This window comes from Rhipicephalus sanguineus, chromosome 1, assembly GCF_013339695.2.
Source record: "Rhipicephalus sanguineus isolate Rsan-2018 chromosome 1, BIME_Rsan_1.4, whole genome shotgun sequence".
Lineage (NCBI taxonomy): Eukaryota > Metazoa > Arthropoda > Arachnida > Ixodida > Ixodidae > Rhipicephalus > Rhipicephalus sanguineus.
The window spans coordinates 225,833,503-225,853,342 of record NC_051176.1 but is presented as its reverse complement, the minus strand read 5'-3'; the positions used below and the strand labels follow the sequence as shown (position 1 = coordinate 225,853,342).

The 19,840-nt window shown below is 47.4% G+C and overlaps 1 protein-coding gene across 1 annotated transcript in view; it reads right to left on the bottom strand.

The window, feature by feature from the left end:
* Positions 1 to 19,840, bottom strand: part of LOC119373437 (Na(+)/H(+) exchanger protein 2) — a 177,913-nt gene that overhangs the window by 155,848 nt on the left and 2,225 nt on the right. The gene's annotated exons all lie outside the window — the stretch shown is intronic.

Genomic DNA, 19,840 nt, shown 5'->3' with positions numbered 1-19,840 from the left:
GACGAGGCAGAAGCTCGCCGCCCAGTTTGCCTTGTCATATACCTCCGTGCAAGCATACTCGCAGTCGATATCGCACTCAACGCTCACCAGAAGTGTGTATACAGCAATGACAGAAAAAGGAAGCCCCACCGCAAGCGCACTCTTTACGAGATTAGAGGCAGCCGCACGTGCATATTATGAGCCTCAGTACGTGAGAAAAATTGTTTCACGTTTGCGAAGGCTCCGCTTATGTAGAAAACGGGCGCACCGACTACAAATAACCAAATGAATAAAAAACAATTGGGGAGGGGCGAAGCATGTAGAGAAGGGTGTTGCAGCTCCACTAACGTGAAACCTGTGGAGGGGCGAAGCATGCAGTGTGCGCCAGTGTTTCCCACAGCGAAATCACTGCTCATGGGCAATGTGAGACAGAAGAAAGATTAGACACGGAGACCCGCAGTCCGCTTTTAGTTAACGTGCACGCTGGGAATCTTTATTGTTCAACACGCACAAGAGAAATCTCCCATCGGCACTACATTGCAGGGTCAAAATCCAGTGCCTATATATACGGGGTGGCCTGTGAACGGTTATGCAGCGCGAGCACTCGGTTTTTATCAATCAAGAAACTTCGCTAGCAGACGCTGCCTGCGTCGGCGTTGTCTCTCGCGGACGAGAGCGCGTTCTCGTTCCTTGCGAGCGGGTAGTTCAGCGTTCATCGCAGAAAGAGCATTTCTACAGTCAACGAGCGCCGTTCGCTCTCTCTCGCCCCACGGCGATGTGCGGATGCGGTGGCGCCCTATCTTGATGCTCAAGCAAATGCACCGTCCCGACAGCAGACGAAGATGCACGATGCACGCCGACACGCCGAGACCCTAAGGTGCTTCGCCCCTAAAATGCAAAATATAATTGCGATCCAGGCATTAAATTTTTATCTTTTATTTTTCAGGCATCGTCAGTATCAATGAAAGAAGTGATTTTATTTGAACGACATCCTGTGTCCGTTTTTTGAGTATTGAAAACACGTGCGTTACTCACGGTTTGATTAAGGAGGATAGCAGCCAGAAACTGATTTACCATTCTTCTAGCTGAACTGGTCTGTCCAGAATAAGCGAATGATTGCAGCTGTAGGACAACACCTAAGCTTTCTAATTATAATTTTGCCTTTGCCAGGTAAAATTAGTTTATATGCCCTTCCAGGAAATGGGAGTATTTCCTGCAACAGATGTCAAGGCTATGATATAAGGGAAATGAAAACAACGTATGGGCTCAGTCGCGTAGGTTCGAGACAAGAAACAAGCAAGAGGAATTAAGGCTCTCGGAGCGTGCGCAAATTCTTTTGCTGTTACGAGTTATCGCTAACAGCTGTTTGCGACGTAACGCGTTTTATGCTATCCAAGAACCAACATTGGGGCTCAGAAGACAACGCGACAGCACAAGTGCGTAATCGAGAGGTCTGCTTTGGCAGCAAGCCTATAGCCATAGTGAGGCGGCAACAACATAACAAAACGGGGTACAAATCGATCATCTGTATGCTATAATAGACATGTTCCGCATTTTCCTCGTCGACGTCTGCATAGCCAGGTTTTCCTGAGCACGCTGTCTTATTTCACACACCCGTAATCGCGTCCTAAAGAGCGAAAGAGAGACGTGGACGTAAATGTCTAACCCCTCCCCAAGCCCTCCGAAATTTCCGAGGGTGCATCCCACTGCCATGGTTCCTTGTCGAGCGCTTTGTGGAACTTCCCCGGTGTCTCAACGATTTGGCGCCTCGAAAGCGCGCGGCCTCTCATACACGGGTGGTACGAGACGTGCGTACTTTTGACACGCAGTCCGTTGTGTCAGTGTTTCGTTCCCTTTTCGCACTGGAAACTCTTTACAACGAAGGAGCCGAGGCGCGCAGGAAGGAAATGGCGTGCCCGACCCTAGTGAACCGGCGAGCCGTCAGGGAGCGGTTAATCAGCTGGGGCACCTGCTCCATGCATCCCGTCCACATCGTTACGATACTTTGCACGATGCCCCCTCCCCCCACCTCTTCCAGCCCGAACGCCGCACGCGAGGAGGCGCGCTTATTCCGACGCAGTGGCTGTCGTTTCCTCGAAGGCCGTGACTGTGCACCGGGAAGTTCTGACCACCGGCACCTGCTTGGCAGCGAACCAAAGTTAGCACGCCCGCCAGACAGCGCGAAGGAACGGAGACTGTGAAGCGCTTCCGTCAGTGCGTGCGTGCGACCGCGGAGAGAATGGGCGCCTCCTTTCTTTAGATTATTATTATTTCTTTACTAAGCCTCGGATCTGCATAGCCCGATCCACGAGGGAGAGAAGCACTGCGGAAGGACGCCCGTCCATGCCAGAATTGGCGAAGAACGAACGTCGCTCAGTTCTCCTCTCCAACGCGCCGGCGGACGAAAGGGACACACATCACGTGCAGAGCGCAATGCGTGCGCATGTGTAAGAGCCGAACAAAGGCATCCTGCTACTACATCGAGGCAGCACAAACGGCTGGTTGGTTGGCTGGGTGCTGGCGGAATGGCTTAACCAACTACGGGGGAGTGACTATGAATCGTGCGGCAGTAGAAGTTGTGGAAAAAAAGAAGGAAGAATGCTGGAAAGACAGTCAGTGAACGAACGAAAATAATAGAGTGGTGGGTTTGGTTTCTTTATAGTATGTTCATAGTAAAAGAGTTAATTTTCTCTTATTTAATCTGTTACCAATTAAAAAAAAGCCTCTGTATGGATGTCATTAGTCTGAAGAGAAGCCGTCCAGAAGAAAGACCTCTGGCCGGAAGAAGATAGACATTAGGTGCTAGCGGTAGAATCAGTTCAGGAGACGGGAAAGAAACGATACAAAAAGCGCAGAAATAATGCTGTCCGATACGTGACCAATTCACCGTCAACAGATTCCGCCAAACCACCAAGTACTCGAAAGCAGTATTGGGCTGTCCGCAACGAGATGCGGCAGTATGAGCGTGGAACGACAGACGAGCTTCGGTAGCACTGGAGTAACGGCGAGCGCTCTGTTGGATGCTCGGTCTCCTTCTTTAAAGAGAGAGAGAGAGAAAGCAAGACGAGGAAAGGCAGGGAGGTTAACCCGACGAGCATTCTGTTTGCTACCCTGCACGAGGGATAAAGTAGCGGGAAAGAGAAAGAAAACAAAAGGGAGAGAGAGAGAAGGCGAGCACTGCACGAACACCGAAGTACAGTGTCGCCAGAATTCGCTAAGCACTACAATAACAAAATACAAAAATTGCCAGCTAAATAGAGCACCTCTTCACTGACACAAGCATCTGAATGCTAATCTCTCTTCTTACCCCCTTTTTTTTCTTTGTGGTGACGTCATGTTTCGGCCGTGCAATCACTAATTTTAACAAACTATATGTAGCAGGAGTCTCAGTGAGAGATGCGATTATTTATTTATTTATTTATTTATTTATTTATTTATTTATTTATTTATTTATTTATTTAGATAATAGTGAACCTGCTTTTAACTTGGCCCGTCACTGACGTTTCCACATTTCTTTTAGCCATGATGAAAATGAAGCGTGACACATAAATAAAGAGAAAATAACATAAGTGTAGAACACTACACTTTAGAAACGTAAGCCAAAAGACGGTCGCATATCTTGAACAGCGTGTCCGTGAAGATTTATCATGCACGAAATATACAACAAATCGGTACTTGAATATACACTGAGTATCGCCGCAATAAATAACGCATCAATTTATGATTCGGCAACGTGATTGGCTTTCTGCATCACTAATGCATAAATTAAAGAAAAAAAATGCTTCAACTCGACAAAAAAATTGTGCCTCTCTTCTACGCCAATAAAAAGTTATCGAGATGGCGAAAGACAGGAAGCCCCGCGACGCTCCTGCCGAGGGTACCAAAAAAAAAAAAAAAAAGAAAAAAAAAAACCAACCGCAGATACGCGTACGGCGGCATTTCCTGTTCCAAGAATCTCAGAATGACAAAGGAAGTGCGGCGTCAAGTGAAGCGAACACGGATTGAATTCCCGAAAGTGCGAGGAAAGCTTGCTCTGCCAACGCACGTATATGCCACATGTACGTAGCATACGTGCACAAACACGGCGCACAACGGTACAAAAAACAAGAAAACAAAAACGGCGTTCTATATAGGAAAACCTCAACACACATCGCGCAACGGGCCGTGGGCAGTCACGCAGCAACGCGTAGAGACAAGGAAAACCGGAGAAGTGGAAATGACATCCATCGGAGAGGCGCGCCGGTAGTACATAGCTGCATTGAGTGGCGAGAAAAACGGAAATGTTGCGGCCGCGTCAAATTTGGGTGCCGGGTCGCGAACATACGAACGCTTGACAGCAGCTAATTTTCGCCACGCCGCGCACATATGACGCTTGACGCGTTGTTTATTAGGCCGAGAGAGCGGCTCAATTCGTTCCCCGCAGCATAAATGTGCTGACCGAAACACATTTGCAAGGAAACGTCTCCCACTATAGAATGGCTGAACCTCGATGTTTCGTATAAAAATCACTAAAGGAATGGTAGGTAGAACATGCATTCATGGCGGTAGAGCATTGAGAATCGCACGAGTGGACGCCCTCGTATTTGCCCCTGCTGCGTTACATTCGTAAGACGCGTTCATAAAGGACTTTCTCATTAACTATAGCCACGGTAGGCATAAAGGCGAGACTCTTTACGGGATGGGCTTAACTATTAAAATGCAAACACATATATTGCGTTTTAGTGTTCGCTAACGCACACGTCGCAGTATACCTGCGGCGCGTTCCTTGCCATTTAGTATACCATCCGGTTACGCCGGTAATGGTAATGCCTTGCCATTTAATATCGGCCAGACAAATCATTGCTATCGGCCAGATAAATATTGATATCGGCCAGATAAATCATTGAATAGGCCTCGTGAAGTGTACAGCGCAGATTTAGGAACACTTGCGTGTAGTGCGAACTAGTTGGCGCATATGCAGTCGAGTGCGATGCGGAAGCCTTCTGGCTAGCCATCTAATACCCTTGTCACACGGGTAAGCTTAACCGCTGTTATACCCAACTGCAGTTAGCGGATTTAACCACAGTTACCGTAAACCAGACAGAGGCGCTGTCACACGTTTTCAGCGCTTCCAAGCGTTCTTTCGTTGATACATGGCTGCGTTCGTGCAACACCGCTATAACACCGCCTTGTACAGGGCTTCACGCTCGATTATGAACGCGTCAGCAGCGTGTTTTGATGCGCGTCTATCAAATAGCGTGAAGCCCTGTTTAATGAACGAACGCAGCCGTGTATGAATCTCGTGAAATGCACACGAGATTTTTGCAGCACGGACAAACTTGTACCTCAAAGCCGGTAGTTTATCTTCCCAAATGCGATTCAACGCCTCTGTCGTCGCAACGGTCCAGTTGACACGCTTTTGGCTCGATATTTCGCCGGGAGCCGAGCCGCTCGCATCCGACATGGGGGCCGCCATGTTGTCAGTTAACGGAGCTAACAGGGGTTGCCTACCTCCGTTTACGAAAACGGTCGTTAGCGGATTAACTGCGGTTATAGTTGCCGTGTGACAAGGTAGAACAGCCGTTAGACGTAACGGCTGTCGTACTTAACTGCGGTTAGACTGCCCGTGTGACAAGGGTATAAGATTGACTTGCCCAGGCATCAGGACAACAGCGAACCGCCAAGATCCACCACTTGGCCCTCAGTAAGCCTTTGCTCAAACAAACAAACAAACAAACAAACAAACAAACAAACAAACAAACAAACAAACAAACAAACAAACAAACAAACAAACAAACAAACAAACAAACAAACAGCATATGACCTCTTAGTTTGCGTTAGTAATTAATGCACGACCGAAAATATCAAAAAGGCCGCGTTACGCACAACTTTGCCCCTTGTCACTTTTGGAGATGCTTCCTCCACGCGCACACAGTCCCAGAGGAAAAGCCAACCACAAGGCTCAACGTACCATGTGGCGGTGCCAGCAGTTGTGGGTCCTTGTTTCTGGCGGACCTTGAGCGCTTGAGCTCAAGACACACAAAAAATTATCGAAGCGATGCACAAACTATCAGTGTTTAAAGAATAGTACAGTCAGGATTATATGGGTTCCATGCTAATGCGCACAACGTAGGCGCGCGAAGCGCGCAGAAACGAGACGGACTGCATGCACTCGCTATCCTTCTTTCGACTGATTTGCGCGGGCCCCATGCGCTCGTAATTGGCGCGAAGTTTCAGCTTGCACGACTCGCAGTTGTCGGAGCATATTCCGCCATACTTAGTAACAGGAAGAGCTGGAATGCAGCGTCGAAAATTGTTACCACACTTCTTGAATGGAGAATACCTAGAAAACAAGGGCTGAATTTGGGAAAGCTTTTCGTTCTCACCTACTGTTTGCCATCGAACGGCCGTTTTCGCTAATTACTCGCCTTCGCGCACACGTAAATGGAGAATGAGCGTCTGAATCGATGAACACCGTCAAAAACATCGTTAGCGGAGAGTAACCTTTAACGCAGTTCACTTCAAAGTTCCGGTCTTACAAAACAACCTCATTACGCGCTTTAGTACTGTCCTATAGTCAGGGGCATTTCACTACTTATCTTTTTTCTATAGTTTGCGAACAAAGTTGTAAATTTTGACATGAGTACTTGTAGAGAAAAGTTGGAAGAGGAATTACTCGTGACAATTATTCACTTACATATTTAATTCAGCCGTGCAGTGCGAGCCCTTTTCTGTCGGAAAAGAATAACCTTAGCTGTACTGAACGATTGTGGGGGTATAACGTGAGCAGGCGTTGTCGTCGTTTACTTAAAAACGTCATCAGGACTTGTCGTTAAATAAACCGTACTCATTGATCCGCGTCCAGCCGCGCACGCGCGTGACCCCTGATTACGCAGAGTGTTAATCAATAACGGCCAAAATCAGCTTCTTGTACGTGTCATCGATCTCCTCCCTCGGGGAGACGTAGAAAACACCACGCCGTAGGTTTCCAGAGAATAGACCTGAGTTATACTGGGAGCTATCGATTGTCCCGTTGTGCTCTTCGGTGATATAGACCACGACAATGACGAAACATGTAGGCAACAAATATTATATTTTGAATAGATGCAGCATGTCGAGGCTCGTTATGAGGGATTGGACCTTACGGTTTGCTCAAGCTGCCGTAATTAAGCTCGCGATTCGTTACTGCGTTCTAACCCAAAGAAGACATTAAAATCTCAGCCGTTGTTCAGATCCTGAAATGCCAACGCTTTAGCCGCTTGATGGTCTTTGCGCTTTGTCGCGCGTAAAAGCACCGACGTTGAGTTTATGTGAAGGCACAAAGTGTTGGTGTGGCAAAGAGTACGCACACAAACAGAAGAAAACAACACAACAACACTGATAAAGCTAATGGCTTGCTCTAGAAGCAAGCACAATAGCGAACCCCCATCGCTTATTGCTGAGCGAGCCGGTTGTAACCGACGAGCGAGTTCAGCATTAAGAGAATCGAGCACACCGTTCGCTCTTTTTGAGATCTAAAACCAGCGTTGCTGATAGCATCGCCGCGGAAGCGCTGTGCCGATAGCACCCTTAACTGTGTCACGGAAAGCGATCGGAGAACCTCGGTCTCCGATCGAGGTCTCGCAAACGTAGAGTTGTCACTCCGGTTTGCGCGATTTTCGCCCGGCCGCATGCATACGCGAAGCGCTTACGCGCCCACTTGAGAACAAGCTTGTATTCGGATCTTGGAAGAACATCCCATCAACACCGTGTAAAAGTGCGTTCACTGCGAGGGAAAACGTAGAGGTTCTATCATATTTTGTATCATTCACTCAAGAAGAGGATACAAGGAATGTAAACATTGTGTTTATGGTATGTGTCGCCTTTCAACACCAACTAACAGTGGGTGGAGAGAGGACAGTAAGGTCCGCCTCGTTTTGCGGTATACGACGTAAGAAAGACATGAGCAACACGACATACAAACGCAAAATCACACGTTTAGTCACCTAAAAAAATCGCAGCATATCCACGGAGTGAATAATGATGAGTGGGCGAAGCTGCGGAGGTTCATCGGTAAACCGTGAGTCTTCCGTGAATTCTGCCCAGTACATCATCACCGACGTGAGATCGGGCGAGTTTATACTAAAGGTTCGATGAGTTATGACGACTTGCAGCTTACTTTAATTTTACATGTACGCTGTGAATTTTCATTGTTTAGAAAACCATTGCTTTAGAAAACATCTGGCGTCTTTCGTTAAGCAGCTGGCGTCTTTTCGTTTTGCTTTAGAAACATCTGGCGTTCTTTCGTTTTGCTTTTACAAAACATCTGGCGTCTTTCGTTGGTTTATTTCATCAATCAACGGCGTTTTGAACAAAATTTTTATTGTTTAATCACGCACAGGAGAAATCTCACCAGGCACTACCTTGGAGGTAAACAATGGCTGCTAATGGGAATGAGAGACAGAAGAAGTCGGCTTTTAGCTAACACTTACACTTCTACTTCTACTAACGTTTCCTACTGGAACATGCCAATGGCTGCTAATGGGGAATGAGAGACAGAAGAATTCGGCTTTTAGTTAACGCGCACGCTGCGAATTTTTTATTGTTCAACAACGCACAGGAAAAATCTTCCACCGGCACCACCTTGGAGGTCAAAGCGTAAGACTGGTTACGCACTACGACTACGACTACGAGGGACGAACGGGTGCCGCCTTAAGGAGCTTCGCCCCTAAAACAAACTAATTAAGCAAAAAATTAACGGACAACAAGATGCAATGATGAATAAAACCAGAACACAAGAACGTCCACCCCTCACCCATGAAAACTAAATAAATCAACAAAGAAAAAGCGACCACATTTCGCTGTAAATAATTTAACACTGTTGCCATCAGTTCGGAAAGTCAAAAGAATTCAAGCAGGAAGCCCTAGTTCGGGAGTTTGCATCTAAATACACGGAAACGGAAAAGTCGTTTTTCAAGAAAAGCACTGCACCTAATCTGTTGAGGTTTGTTACACACAAAAGAAAGAGTTGCAGTCCAGTAACTGTAAAGAAGCCCATTATTCATATTGGCAGCGATTTCTAAAGATGCAAATTGCAACGAATAATAAAATCTCAAGAAACTAAACTACCAAGTTTCCAACAGTGCAACTCAACAATAAAAAGAACAATAAATTGCAACTGATAATGAAACTAAATCAGATAAAATTGATGTATCATACACCGTTTTGAAATATGTCGGCAATGTGTGAGTTTGACTATTGCGAAGCCCTTGTGAACATATGGACAAGTTTACATAAGATTCATATTAATATATTAAATTTGTTCTTTTTAGATGTTCTCACGGATACAGTGTAGAGACTCTGATATCTGGTTTCGGTGCACTTTTATTCGTTTCAGGACGGAGGTGGACTTGTAAACTTCGTATTTACAACATTTTTAATTACCCAATTTAGGTTTGTGTTTGTTTAATATATCAGGTCCTAAATCAACGTTTCGTTTCAAGATATCGCTGGAACTTACCTTTATCGCTCGAGTGCACTAAACTTCATTCAAATCATTCCAGCGGTTGCCTAGTAAATGAATTTTCACTTTTTGCATGTATTTCCAAAATGAAATTCGACCGGAGGCGCCCCGAGCTCAAGCTTTAACGAATTGTGCCAATGGTTATGAGACACAAGTTTTTTTTTATGTTAACGAGGCAGTCATCAGATCGGTTCAATGATGTCCTCAAAACACTTGTACGTTAGTCGTTTCAATTTTTTTTTCATTTGATAAAAAGAAAGTTCTACTTTCTTTCACTTATAGGCTCATTCAGAGCAACGCCAAGTTTACTATGTATGTACTATCAAGAAATAAACGAGGAAACACAGAGCGCTGTGTGTTTTCAAGTGTGCCTCTGACTGCGTATCCTTCATTTCTGTCCGCCATATGCAAGAATCTAGCCTCGACTTAACTCCCACAGATTTTCGTTTGCAAGTATTCTTTGCTATGGGTTGGCCAACTTCTCTGATAACATGTACAGCATGAAAAAACGGCGGAATTTTTTTCTCCTGCTGAACGAACAAATCTGGCGTAAGAGTTCTTTTGCGATCACGGGCACCGTTCGATGAAGTTCGTTTTTGGTTTACTAGAGACATAAGCTGATGTGCAGAAATGTAGTGCAGAGCAAACACAGACGCCTTGGTTACGAATAAGGTTCGTCGGAAGGTTACCACACGTTACCTCTATAAAATATAGTATAACAGAAATTTACCAACGGCGCGTAGCACCGATAAACTCTTTTTTTTCCAGAAAAACGTACGCAAGTTATCAGCGTGCTTTCTTAAAACAGCTTGTTAATTCAGTGTTCAAGGCAAAGATTCCACAAGCAGGGCGCCTTCCATCGGAATTCTCAAAGAACGGCGCTTGTAGTATACAGCTAAGGCGATGACTGATAGCTAACCGGTTTCTAACCACTTTAAAGGCGGCGTCCGAAAACTAGGACGAATACAATGACACGCTGGGAGCTCCAGGATAGATGCTAGCACACGGAGCTCGCTCTATCCTTTCCGGAATTTCAGCGCACGCCTGTTGCTGCACTGCAAGTCCTAAGATAATGCGGCCTCCATGGCCGGTTGGGAAGCAAACCCGCACCCTCGTGCTTAGTAGAACAATGCCGTATCTGCCGAGCCACCGCATCTTATGTAGTCAGTGTGAAACGCTACCTATATCTTCGCTGCTGAACTCAAAGAAAGAAAAAAAAAAACGAGAGAGAGAGAGAGAGAGAGAGAGAAGCGCGAGGCTTTCGTTACTCTACTTGAAAAGGAGAATGATCGCGAGGAGAAAGAGATCGACAAAGGAAGAAAGCCGCAGCTGACTATTGCCTCGTAAGCGAATATGCGCCGACATTCAGGACGGAGGAAACTTGAACAGACTTCAGGGATAATTCCAAGTATCTTTTTTCTTTTTTGCAAGAAAAAAAAAAAAAAAGAGGCGAGGTGCCACTGGAGGATGTCAAGGCGAGCCTTCCTGTTTAAGCCCTCTTTCTTCTCTCACCGTCGCTCTGCAGATAACGCGCTTCTTTTCTTTTTCTCTTTTCCTCCATTCTTTTTATACATGCCTGCTCGCGTGGCTGTCTATAAGGCGATCCGGGACTCGCAGGGGGGCACTCGCGGGCGATTGAAGAAAGCGGAGCTGCACCGGTACATCGGATCCCAGCGTCTCAGGTCGCTGCCAGAAAAGCTGCACTGTTTGCCCACCGGAGATCGCCACTTCATGATAGTTGGCCGTAGCGAGACGGAATATCGAGTGCGTAGTGGCCGAGCGGGCTAGGACTGAGAGAGTACAAAGATCGCCCACCCCAGGAACAACTAGGGGCAACAGAAAGACCAACGAACGAGGCAACGGAAAACATGCCAGGAGAGTCGAAGGCCTGGACGGGACGCGGCGAACGCGCGAAAAGATGCAATAGGCCCGCTGGATAACGAGAAGAGGCATCTAGTCCAGGCCGGCCCGCGGTATCCCCGTATACGCACTCGGTGAGGCATGCGTAGATGAGGCGGCGTGTTCGGAGGGGAATCGGGAACGCTTCGTTTACTTGATACGACACGAAGAAAGATGGACTAGCGAGACGGTAACTGAGAGAAGGGTGAAAGGGGGGGGGGGGTCGAGACCGACTGGGGTAAAAGCAAGATTGGCTAACGCAACTACATACGTGACGCTGATATTTCACGTGCGCTGTCGCAAGTCTATGGTAATGTGCACGTCCACTTGCAGCGCAGTTAACGCGACGATGTAGGAAAGAAAGAAAAGTTATCGGGAAAAAAGGGGCCACGTGCAAGCTCGGTATATGTCCAACGTCGATACAAGAGCGAGAAAATGTTCGGACAAGAAATAAAACCAGTACGTGTGTATATATGTACTCAGCAATAAGATAGCTGTGCACACGGGTGCACCGTGGGAGTCGATGTTGCGTGAAGAATTTCGCAGTTATGTGCCTCTGTATTACTTACTGTTTAGGGTTCTTGAAAGCGTGACATGACGAAGCAACGTGCCTGTATAAGGCGATCAAAAGTGCGTGCGCTGTGTGTATGTACGAAATAAATCCGGAATCCCACATTACGCCTTGCCTCATAATGATGTCGCGGCTCCGGCACGTAAAATCCAGAATATAAATGTTTCATTATTTAAATTTGTGACTTAAGAGGGTGTTGAGCCGAACTCGTTGGTACGGATCCATTAGAATGCACAGCGCTTCATGAACACAAACACATGGGGAGAGAACAAGGAAATTTGTGAGATTGCAAGGCTAAACTTTAGCATGATGAGGTGGCCTGACGACATGGCTTAAGGGAAAACAGGGGCACAGCAAATCCGCAGTCAACTATGCCTGTTTTGTGCGTGTGTCATATATATATATATATATATATATATATATATATATATATATATATATATATATATATATATATATATATATATTCTCTCCTGTTGGCTCTCCTGTTGAAGTAAAACCTCACTGCTTGTGCAGCAAAATACCTAAATAAAGATCTTGGCTCTATCCTGATAGGTGGTGGGAGGTCTTGTTTGGGTAGCGGGCGGCAAGGTATAGAAAACAAGATAAAGTAATCCAGCATCGCCTGCCATCCATGGTTGCCCAGGATCGCTGGCGCAATTTGTGACGAAAGAGGGAATGGTAGGTGCAATTTCTCACACCTGTGCTGACACTTCGATGGATGGCAGAAAACAATACACCCGTTTATGCCGACTTCTGTTATTCACACACAAAAAAAAGTTATACTGAGTCTGTTATAGGGTAAATTACTCGCGGCCCCTGTCACTTCTCGTACCCAAAGTCTCCCGAATTCATCTTCATCAACGAAGACCACCCTCTTCGTAGGCGAACCTAACAGGTTAGCGAAAAGAAAACGAAAGCCTATATATAGGGGAAAAGATATGACAAAAAACCGGAAAAAAAACAACAACTGTGTTATGCATTTCGCTGCGCGATGGATCTTTCCACGCGCGCGCCGCCGCTTTTCGTATTTTACTCTAAACTTTCGCGTTTCCTCAACGCGCTTAAGAGAGAAATGCAGTGGCCAAGGGCAGGTGCGTTCGTTCATTTCACTTTTGTTTTTCTGGCGCTTAGAGATAAGACGCGCCATCTTTAGCAGCGTGCGCACGTTCGCACCAGGCAGAAAATATTCGCGGCGCTGAATCCGAGGCTTGAAAAACTGGCGGCACCGCCGCTGCGGCGACGGGGGCATTGCGCTGTGGTGCGGCGGGTTCGATCACCGCGGCTAAATTTAAAATGGGCGAAGACGTTCATACGCGCTTTTGCATCGGCCTCCATAACAGCGCCGTATAGAAGCGGGTAAATGAAACTCCAGTGCGGCCATGACTGCTAGCCTCGAATGTATGTAAACATCCGCGCTTCGTAACAGCTTCTTTCCTCAGCATGCACAACTTTTAATTTCCGACGTCCGACTCACAGAATGCACGAGTGAAACGCGACAAGGCTCCGAAAGCGCATTACCGCTCGTAAGTACACGAACTTTAATGACTGTTGCGAGAAGCGACAATGTCAATAGCCACGCCACATGATGGAGAAAACAGCTGTAATTACAGCGAGATTTTTTTTTTTTTTTTGTGTGAAGCCGTCAGATTTTCGAGGAACGCCTCTCCGGAACTCGGCGTGACACGAATGTTGATGTAATCGTTTGCTGTAATGCCTTTGACCCTGCCGACGTTGCTGGATGGCGGCATATCCTGCCGCAGTACATACTGAACGGTTTTGTTTTGTCAATACGGCAATCTTTTTCCCAGATTTTTTGAGGTGGAACTCTCGTACGATTGTTGGAAACCATTATACGACATCAGTCGCTGAGAGTTGGCGGCCCATATCATAAAGCCAAAACTAACTGCAGTGAAACTTAGATCCGTGAAAATAGCGTCTCACTCTAGACACGTAGTCCGCGACGACCGAATGCCTCTATTGTCTGGCTTTGCATATGGGAAATTTTGCCGTTCTATAGTATCTTGGAAGGAACATCTTGCACTGCAACTATACGTTACGCATGCTCAAATGGCCTGCCTGCTCACTGTGCGCGAAACATTCATGGCGAGTTACAAATATCGCGCACTGGTTCTGTCGTCGCAGAATCACTTGATTTTTTCTTTACGCCTCTCGTCTTTCAATTCTCTCGTTCTCTCACCAACTTTAGAGAAGTCCATCGGACGTTCTGAGCAACCACATCTTCCCTAAGTTTTTCTCCTTTCTTGTGACATGACGGTAGAATGTAAAGACACCCGACAGTGATTTCATGAGCACATAAATGTCAGGAATCAAACGAACAAAGTCATCGTCTCGTGTTATGCTCTATTGCCACTTAACTTGCGAATGCGTCGAAATTTGTTCGTAATTTAGCTCTAATTTCCTGTCACACGCGTATATAATAATGCAAACAAATAGTCGCCATGACATTCGGAACTTCGTTTTGTTTCAATTCTTTTGCGTTTATAAAACGGCAACGAAAAAAAAAAAAAACGAAGAACTTCTGACGTCTTTCCGACATCCATCTTGATGCCACTACTGAATCAGAAGCACGGTACAAGCGATATGGGGACTGTCCATTTTGCCAAAATAACTGTCATTACAGCTGCATCAGAGGCATCTTTGGGCGCATACGTGACTATCCACGTATGCTGGGGGAAGCAAAGGAAAGTCACGACGGATCGAAACTCTTGCCACAATAAAGCTCCGCCTCACGCGACTGCCTACATCAACAGTGACCGCGAGCGAAAACAACGTTTTGCAGAAAAAATTATTCCTCAACAACCGGGGGCTGTAAAAGGTGGCTTCTGCAATGACGGCATGCCGCGCGAGTGTGCCAACCAATGGCAGCGTCAGTCGACGGCTCGTGGCGAAAGATGCCACCGAGGGGCGGCGGCGTGCACATGTCTCGTCACGTGGGGATGCTGCGGTTTTTTTCCCAAGCTGCGCACCGAGTTTCGCTGCGGCAGCAGCAGTAGCAGCAGCAAGCAGGGAAGATGTATATAGGAAAAATACACACTCCTCTCCCCCGTGCGTCGCCATTTGACGAGGAAGCGGTAGCGAGCCACCGCGCACCTTTCAAGGTAAAAAAGCACTGCAAGGGTGTCCCGGCTTTTCTCTGTATCGAGGGAGGAGGGGGCCCGCGAGCACGGCTTAATCACGGGCTTATCGCGCGACCGCAATTGTCGCCAGAGCAATGTACCCGCGACGGCAGCGCGCGATGAGGCCCTGAAGAAGCCTTAACGGGACTGTCCGGCATCCTCGCTCCCCGTTATCTGCGGAGAAAATAACACCCGCCCGGGCCTCCTCTCTCCAGCACACGAAAGAGAAAACATGCGTGGCGAGAGGGAGTGCCCTGCCTTCGGTAGAGCCAAATGATCTGTTGCGTAAGCCTGGCCAAACATGCCCTAAACCCATAAAAAGTTGTGACCACAGCGGCGCCAGTCAGGTGGGACCCAGGTCTGCCGACCGCGGCCGGTTGCCAAGGGGTGCGGGACATGTGACCTGCTCGCTCAGCGCGACCATCGCCCGAGATGACTCTCGCGAGCTATACGGCACACCTCGCTTTTTATCAGGAGCTGCTGCAGTCTCGCGGCGACAAGAGTCGGAGCAAAAGCAAATGCACCCCGTGCAATGAAGGCTGGGCACGTTAAGCTAGCCACTCACTTGGAAAACTCCGGTCTCAAAGTTAAGACGGATGAAGAAAACACGCGCACTGACGAGACACACCATCACGAAAAGCCGTGGTAGGAGCTGCTGCGCAGCACAGCCGAGGCAAAAGTGGGAGCGCCCATACCCAGTGGCGTATCCAGGGGGTGGCACACCGGGCACGAGCCTCTCCCGAAATTTCTTTCTGGCATGGGATGTAGAGCACAAAATGACACTCGACCACACTTGCCATCCCGGCCACAACTTCGCATCAAGGACGTGCCCACCCGGAAATAAATTTCTGCCAACGGCACTGCGCCTACCTCAGTGCGCGACGCACAGTCCGCGCTTCTTAGGGCTAGGACCGCCGATGAAGGCGTGCATGACATTATGATTGACACCGGCTCAACGCAAGTGCCAGATGTCATTTTTCCGGCAGACATCAGCTCCGTATAAGGAGCGAGTTGGCCACTATAAGTGTCATTATATCTGCCTCGGGTGCCGTCTACACGAGCGCGGTTGCATTTCTATTCAGTGCTGTTACAAATGAGTCGCTGTAGAATAAAGTTAAAAACATGCCTTACCTACATGGCATTTCTGTCGGTATCTAGCGGGGACGAGGAGTGGCGTGGGTCAATAACGCCCTTACTAAGGGCTCTCACCCTACGAGGAAAATTCTATTATTAATGAATGCCCGTCTTGCTCTCTGTGCAGCAAAAGCAACCGCAAATAAATACCGCATCAATAAATGGTTATGAGAAAGTTGCCGCCATAAGGTCCCACCTGCATGGAACATTTTCTGAAATGCGGCTACCTCAGCTGAAAAAAAAAAAGTGCCGCACACGGATAACACCAAGTTCCGCTAGCTCGCTGCTCATATATCTCACCATGTACATAGGCAGAATTATGATGCACTGTAATTCCAATTTACTACAGAAAGTCATATTCTAAGTAAATCGGAATACGACACCAAGAGGTTTACAAGATGAAGTGGGTAACTGTGTAGAATTAGGCGATCACGCAACAACAAAACCCAAAATCAAGCGAAGCAGGACCTGAGTTCAAAACGACATTTTACGCTGGAGTTGTTCGCATGAGAGTATTTAAACCAATCCTGAAGCTACTATCTAGACATACCATTAGCGAAGGCGCTTGGCCCATGGCAAAATGGTGATTACGAAAGAAAATCTTTGTGAACCCTGCCCTAGATTTTAACGCAAACACGCCGCGGCCTCCGGCAACATCCACGTTCTAGCCTCGTAGCGATTTTCGGGCAAGGAGGCGTTTCCGGTTCCTGTGGAACTTTTTCGTCAGCCCTCGTGTTATCCACCGCTGTGGCTCGGTGACTATGACATTCTGGTTCGTTCGATTCCCGGGAGGGGCTGATGCATTGTGTTTGAGAGGAATGAGAACCGCGCTCCTGTTCTTAGAATTAGGTGCATGCAAAAGAACGATATAGGTGGTCGAAATTAGTCCAAAGCTCACTCCACTGTGGCATCACTCTTATCCTGTGTAATTTAGGGAGGGTTGTGGTGTTTTGTGCTTATTCTGCCGGTGCAAACATCAATAGCAATGATATCCCGACAGAAGGAGGAAGCTGGTGCAGTGGTGAACCCGAGCCTGCTACCCGGAGCTGGGACCCGAGAACTTATCCGTAACTTGCATCCCACAATTTCATTCATTTAGTGCTGGCGCCAGCCCTCAAACTCAGAAAACCTTTTGCCGCATGGAATGTCAACAATATTGCTTTGCTCCTATAGCCTGGGTTGATCTGCATCTTCTGTAGCGATGGCAAAGCGTTGAGGCCAAGCAAGGAGACAGACATGTCGGCAGTAGGGTTAGTTTCCATTTTTCTCCAGGCAATTAAAGAATGCGCTACACTCAAGTATGTAATCTTCATAATCGTTGTAGTAATTTACTAAGGTTACCTCAGCCGCTGAAGGAAAAGCGTGTAAATTCTCACATACATGGCGCTGTGAATACATGTGCCTTTCACTATCTACTAGATCGCATATATATATATATATATATATATATATATATATATATATATATATCGGCAATGGCAGGGAAATCGGAGACGAGGCCAGCAGTCCTTCTTCCCCTGTCATTCCCGAATATCCTCCTTGACACTAAGCAATCGCGAAGATAAATGCGCTTGCTGTTAATCCACAGTCTGTTAGCGAGCAGATCAACATGCACTTACAACTCACACTGAACATGCAAACGACATTACATTCGTGTTTGAAAGAGAGTTGGACCCCCCCCCCCCGAAAAAGAAAGGAATTGTAAGGAGTCGCGTCGAGAATGCGATGGTGCGGGTTTCCACAATGTTCTTTCCTCGTTTCCTTCTTTTTCATGGTGTTTCGCCAAGGAGCATTAATAGTAAACGCTACAATAAAGTCATAAACAATTTCCCGCCGGCTGCATTCGTTCGCTCCATTAATGGCAGCAGCGGCTATCTGGCAGCACCTTGGCTGTCGCGTGCTTTCCTTCCCAAGTAGGATCTCGTGCAGAGAGGTGCGCTCCTCCGCGCACGCGACCGTTATCTGCGCGTTCCGAGAGGAGTGATTTTTGCGGAGAAAGCCCCCTCCGTTATTTTCGGGACCTTTTCGCGCGCCCGGCGGGAGAGTGATGATATGCGGCGCGGCTTTCCTTTCGTCGTCCACAGCGATGAGCGAGCGGCCAGCGGTAACCCCCCGTCCATTTCGCGTCGCCCACGCAGGCCCACTGACACCGCCACGAGCTCCCTAGAATAGAAAGCTCGGCGCAGGCAAACAAAGGGACTCCACCGTTTCGTTATGCAGAGCGGGCGCCTTATTTGCTTGCCCACTCCGTGATCGGCATAACACGAGCGCGTGCGAAGGACAGGCATTGAAATGAAGATCGCCTCAACGTGACAAGGCCCGACCGCACTCCCGCAAACGATTTGTTGCGGCATACGCGTCTTGTGCTTATGTGCGCGCGTGCGTGTATACGTGTGCATGCGGCAGACGGGGCGAAGGGCTAACTTGTTTCTCACAGCCCAGTACTAAGGTACTGTCGTCCGAGATCGGCGAAATGGGAGCGGCGAAGAAGACATAATGCCGCAGGCGTTAATCGAGAACGGCTAAACTAAGCACTCCGGGCGGCAGTGGGAGGCGCTCCCCAACCCGAAGAGCAAGGCTCCCCGTAATCATAAAAGCCTCTCCCGCTAGAAAAAAAAAAAGAAGAAAGAAACAAGAAGAAGCAAAGAGGGAATAAACTTCTAGCTGGACATATCATCAACGAAGGTGGACGACCAATGACAAATGCTCTTGAGAACGCCAACCTGTACGTGAATTCACAAAAACCTCTAACGACGAAACTGTTCGTTAGAAAAAGCTTCAGCGGATCCTGATGCTAGACATATATAGGCGACGGCAGTCGGCCGCTAGCAAAGAGACGTTACGAAGGAACAGCTTCGTCAATTTGACCGTTGTTTTTTAGATACTTACTGAATTACGCGTAAATTGAGCTGAGGTGCTCGGAGGTACTCTTGACCCAGATCGAGAGCAAGAACATGTGACCCCCAACTGCCACTTCGGTATGCAATGCTCGCCGCGAAGTAAAAAAAAAAGACAAATAAAGCAAGTAAATTATAACGGTGAGAAGCCCGCGCCAAAATTACTGACTTCACTTTCTCTTATACGACCCATCTAGATAATGAACTGTTCACCACGGCTTTCTCAACACACTCCTACAGACTCTCGTGCTTAATATTAAGCCTGCCTTGACTGCTTCTAGCGGCGCACCGTATGCTGAGTGCGCTGGCATTCATTTGAATTCTAATTGTGTCGGCACCATAAAAGGGGGACTGGAAAAATTAATGAAATGTACAAATAGAGAGATAAAGGGACTGTTTGTTCGTTTGTTTGTAAGCTGCATATAGAATAGCAGCCGCTTTCACGGGCAGCCTTGCGTCAGCTATGCAGCATAATTAATTAGTCGCAGTCTGGAACTAAAATCGAGTATCGTGTGACACTTGGGGAGAGAACCTTGCCAGAGCAGGTGCGCGCGTAACAAATCACTGAAAATGACGCCCGGCAACGAGATAGAGGCAAGTAAAAAGCACAAAAGAAAATAGGACGACAAAACTATGGGACCAAGCCCACGGAAAGGTTCACAGTTGAACCTTTACGTGCGCAAGTCGTGAGACGCTGAATCCCATGCTATGGCGAAGGACGCAATCACAGAATACAAAG